We start from the raw sequence: 5597 nt of genomic DNA on the forward strand, positions 1-5597 counted from the left end.
AGCCCACAGAACCTGGTGTGGGGCCTGGAGCAAAGACTGGGCTCAGAGCGCCCAGCGGGTGGACTGCAGTCGGGGAGACGTCCCGGGGAGGGTTCCTTCCTACCTGGGGCATCTCTGGGAGACTCTGGGCTGTGCACGCACAGGTGTGTGTCTGATCTGGGAGCAGCAAGGGGACTGACTGGGCAGGGGGACAGTGAGGTTGGCTGGGCAGGGTTTGATGCGTCCGGGCCGGCTACCTGTTCCTGTCTTTGCAGAAGTCAACGGGTGAAACCAGCTGGAGGTTGGCGGATAGCCGTTACATATCCAGGACCTAGGGTGTGACCCCACAGAGTTCCCCAGAAATAGGTGCTGGGGATTGCCGGGAAGGCCTCCAACATCACCCAGACCACTGTCCGCGGTAGTCATTTACTGGATTGTGCTGCAGGAGCCGGAGCCCATGGAGGCTGAGCCTCAGGTGAGAAGACCGGGGCTGGGTGCCTGAGTGTGTGGGGGGAAGGGTCGGGGCTGGCCCCACAGGGAGGAGCCCCAGAGGCTGGTGTGGGGCCTGGAGCAAAGACTGGGCTCAGAGCGCCCAGCGGGTGGACTGCAGTCGGGGAGACGTCCCGGGGAGGGTTCCTTCCTACCTGGGGCATCTCTGGGAGACTCTGGGCTGTGCACGCACAGGTGTGTGTCTGATCTGGGAGCAGCAGGGGGTTGGGCAGGGGGACAGTGAGGACGTCGGGCAGGGCTGTGAGGCCTCCGAGCTGAGTGACAGTTCCTGTGTTTGCAGAGCCCCGTGGAAGCTGGCCTGGCTTCTGTCCCTGCACCTGGCTCCTGACACATGCTAGAGATGCAGATGGAGTCGCTCTAGCTCCTCAGATGGTGGAGCAGCTGAGAAAGGAGAAGAAGAGCTCAGCCCGTGCCTGCTCTCCGTGGGCCTTTGCAAGACAGAGCCCAGCCCAGGGCCTCCCAGAGAAGCTGAAGCCAGGAAGGAGCCCTCCCCGGGACGTCTCCCCGACTTCCGTCCACCCGCTTGGTGCCCAGTCTTTGCTCCTGCCCCCACACCAGCCTCTGGGGCTCCTCCCTGTGGGGCCAGCCCTGACCCTTCCCCTCACACCCACAGGCACCCACCTCCGGTCTTCTCATCCTCAGGGTCAGCCTGCGTCGGCTCTGCGTGCTCCAACTGGGCCATCAGAAGGTGGGCATGGCGCTCCAGGTCAGAACCGGGCATGTTGAGCTGCACATGGGCCACCAGCTGCTTGAGGCAGGGAACGTCCGGGCTGACAGAAGTCCTCTGAGTACTGGTCCAGCCAGGTGCCCAGAATGGAGGAGATGGCCCTGGAGGTAGGCGGGCAGGAAGCAAAGTCAGTGGCCTGGCCTGCCCTTCCACACAGCCCCCTGGGGCAGCCCTGGGGAATCTCCATCCAGAGGCCAGTCCCACCCAGCCCACCCGCACCGGCCATCCAGGCAGGGGCAGGTGTAGCCAGCAGGTGCGGGGGCCAGCAGTCTCCACGGGAGGGAGCTCTCCATCACTGGTGTGAGCACCCCTGCCTTCCTCAGGGGAGCCTGCCCCAATCCACTGTCTGTCTGGGGTCCCTCCTGCTGCACTGGAAACTCCAGGAGGGCGGGGAGATGCAGTGTCTGCTCTGTCCCGGCCCTGGGGCACAGAGAGGAGCTGCAGAAGTCTATGAGGGAGGAGGGAACGGGCAGTGTCCCTCGGCCCAGCCCGCCTGTGCTCTCACGGCCCCTTGGCCCCCAGCCCCTGCTCCGACGGCTGCCTGACCCCCTTGCAGGCCCGTGGGGTCTCCTACACCAACACTATTCTCGGGGATGTCTGCCCGGCCTGTCCAGGCCCCACATGCAGCTGGCCTGGGGGACCCAGTGTGAGCTGGTGGCACCCGGACTGGGTCAGAGCAGGCGAGGCCCCCAGCCTCCCCTCCGCTCCCTAGGCCCCGGGCCCACAGCCTCAGCTGTCTCACTCCTGTCCTGCAGGAGAGGCCCCCACACCGCTGCCCTCCAGCAGCCATGACAGACGCGGCGGAGCCAGGGCTCTGCCCAGCACCCCCAGCCCCGCCAAAGCCCCAAATGTCCCCCACCTTGGAGACAGGGGCTCTTCTTCGTCCTAGGGCCCGTCATCCTTTGGACAATGAGAGCAGAGGGATCCCCATCTAGAGGAGGCCGGCAGGGCGTCCCACGCAACGTCCTGTGCCCATCTCTGCTTTGTCGTCTAGGGTTACCGGTGGACCTCCACCTAGAACAGAGGCCCACGGGGCAGGGTGATTTGTCTGCCCTGTTCCCTGAATTATGCAAAATGTCTAGAAGGGGCTTCCTGTCCATGTGTGTCTGTGTGTGTCTGTGTGTTAGTGTGTGTGGTGGAGTGTGTGTGTGATTTGTGTGCGTGATATGTGTGTGTCTGGTGTGTGTGAAGGGAGCAGCCCAGACTCCTTGGGTTGACATTATGGCCAGGTAAGGGGCACAGCCGTCGTGGCAGCCCGGGGGGTCGGTGACCTGGATGGCTTTGGGGTAGGAGACCCTCCTGGCCCTCCCCGAGCCCAGGCCTGGAGAGCCGTCGTCCCCACGCTCCCCCTGAGCCTGCACCAGCCCTTACTGGCTGCCTGCTGCACGGGCCCCACGCTGGGCAGCCGTAGAGGGAGGTTCCTGTTGACCAGCTTCTCCCCAATTTCTTCCATGGGGCTCTGCAAAGACAGTGAGCAGCGCCCGGCCTGGAGGCATCACAGCCCGGCCCCGCCGTCCTCACCGTCGCCCTGCGCAGTCCCCCTGCTGCTCCCAGATCAGACGCAGCCCCGTGCGGGCACAGCCCCGCACCTGGGATGCAGTGACTTTCCTGAGACCACATCCTCGGGACATCGGGGTACAGCAGGATCGGAGCATCTCCAGCCAAGTGAACTGTTTGGAAGGGGGCTGTCTCTAGAATGCGGGTGCCAGTGACAGCCCTTGGGCATCTTGGGGACGCCCTGGCCATCAGCCTGGCATGTCTCCCCCATCCCCCATGCTATGACCCCGGGCATGTTCCCAGGAGACAATGTCCACACCCCAGGACCCCGCTGCCTCCAACCTCTTCCTTCCAACCCCCTTGTCACCTCCAGGGTTCATGCCCCCTTTGACCCCCCTGGGGAGTTAGTTTGTGTGTTTGTGGATGGGTGTGTGTGTGTGTGTGTGTGTGAATGTGCACGTAGAGCCTTGTGTGTGTGTGCGCCCATGCGAGGATGACCAGAGGAAAGGGCCCCACATGGGAGTGTGGGCCATGGTCCCCCAGGATCTTGGGGGCCCTCATTCCCAAAGGAAACCCCATGGGAGGTGAAGCTTGGCCTCGGAAGCTGGAACCCTCCCCGTTCCTCTAGCCTCTGTTCACCTGGTGCGTCCCAGGCCAGTCCCTCCGTCTCCTGCCCTCAGTTTGCGGACTGTCCCATGAGGGGTTGGAGGAGGAACTCCATTAGCGTGGTTCTGGGTGTCCGATCGGCTCCCACCTTTTGGATGGACATGGCGCAGGTGCACTCTGGGTGGGCGGGGTCGGGTGGGCGGGGTCCTCCCACCAACGGTCGGTCGGAGGCAGGTGGATCCTGCGCAGGCGCGCCTGCGCAGGCGCGCACACGGCCCAGCAGACGGCGCATGCGCGGGACCCCACCTCTCAGCCGGCATGAGCAACACCGAGGGGCTTGCTGTGGGGTCGGTCCAACGGGTCCCGATCTCCACTGTCTGGTCAGTGACCCTTACGTCCTCTTAGGCCGGGGGCCAGCCCCACTCCCGCCAGGCAGGGCCGCTGGACCGAGTGGACATGGAGACCTGGGGACTAGAGAGAAATGAAGTATACCCCCCACCTTGCCGTCCTGGCCGCCACGTTCCACTCCAGTGTTCGTCCAGGTGCATGGCTGGGTCAGGGGAGGGGGAATGGGGACACGTCTGGGCAGGGAGGAGGTCAGGTCGCGTTTTTCTCCTCTACATCCCCTCCCCTGTCTTCCTTGCAGCACCCCGTCTCCCCAAGGTCCGGCCCTCAAACACTTTCATCTCCCTGCTTTAATCCCCAACACATCCTCCTGAGGTGGGAGTCACTGACACCATCTTCAAAGTAGAAAACGGAGGTCCCAAGAGTTCCCATAGGAGCTTGCCAGTCACAGGGCTGTGACATGGCCCTGCTGTTAGTTTGATCCAGATCAATCCGACCCAAAACCTGAGCTTCCAGAGGAGCCTGAGGAAGTAGCCTTTGAGCCCAGGCTTGGAGGTGAGGTCATCCCGGATGGGGGTCATACGAAGGGACGGCTCGGGGCTCTGAGGGCAGATTCTTGATGGGCTCCCTGGGGAGGGAAGGCTCTACAGAGGCTGGAGTGGGGTGAGGGGGGCACACTGGGGAGCATGTCTAGACCAGCTCATGCAGGGCTCTCTGGATGCTGGGCAAGGAGTCAGGGGACACTGTGGGTTGGGGGGTTCAGGGGACACAATCCGGGCATTCTTATCAGAGCCACATCATCCTCGATTTAGAAGGAGCCTGGTGAGCATGTTATTGCCATGGTCCGGTTTCCTTCTTCTGCAGGTGGCTGTTCAATTTTCCCAACACCATTAGTTGAAGAGACTGTCTTTTTTCCATTGGACATTCTTTCCTGCTTTGTCAAAGATTAGTTGACCATAGAGTTGAGGGTCCATTTCTGGGCCCTCTATTTTGTTCCATTGATCTATGTGTCTGTTTTTGTGCCAGTACCATACTGCCTTGATGATGACAGCTTTGTAAATAGAGCTGGAAGTCCGGAATTCTGATGCTGCCAGCTTTGCTTTGCTTTCTCAACATTTCTCTGGCTATTCGGGGTCTTTTCTGGTTCCATACAAATTTTAGGATTGTTTGTTCCATTTCTTTGAAAAAAGTGGATGGTATTTTGATGGGGGTTGCATTGAATGTGTAGATTGCTCTAGATGGCATTGACATTTTCACAATATTTGTTCTTCTGATCCACGAGCGTGGAACTTTTTCCATTTCTTTGTGTCTTCCTGCATATCGTTCATGAGTATTTTATAGTTTTCTGAGTAGAGATCCTTTGCCTCTTTGGTTAGATTTATTCCTAGGTATCTTACAGTTTTGGGTGCAATTGTAAATGGGATCGACTCCTTAATTTCTCTTCCTTCTGTCTTGTTGTTGGTATATGGGAATGCCACTGATTTCTGTGCATTGGTTTTATATCCTGCCACTTTACTGAAATCCTGTATGAGTTCTAGCAGTTTTGGGGTGGAGTCTTTTGGGTTTTCCACATACAGTATCATATCATCTGCAAAGAGTGAGAGTTTGACTTCTTCTTTGCCGATTTGGATGCCTTTGATTTCTTTTTGTTGTCTGATTGCTGTGGCTAGGACTTCTAGTACTATATTGAATAGCAGTGGTGAGAGTGGACATCCCTGCCATGTTCCTGACCTTAGGGGAAAGCTCTCAGTTTTTCCCCATTGGGAATATTCGCTGTGGGTTTTTCATAGATGGCTTTTATGATATTGAGGTGTGTACCCTCTATCCGTATACTCTGAATAGTTTTGATCAAGAAAGGATGCTGTACTTTGTCAAATGCTTTTTCTGCATCTATCGAGAGGATCCTATGATTCTTGTTCTTTCTTTTGTTAAT

This window comes from Eumetopias jubatus, unplaced genomic scaffold (genome assembly GCF_037043125.1).
Source record: "Eumetopias jubatus isolate StellerSeaLion01/CBP00866 unplaced genomic scaffold, mEumJub1_p1.0 scaffold_99, whole genome shotgun sequence".
In the NCBI taxonomy this organism is placed as follows: Eukaryota; Metazoa; Chordata; class Mammalia; order Carnivora; family Otariidae; genus Eumetopias; species Eumetopias jubatus.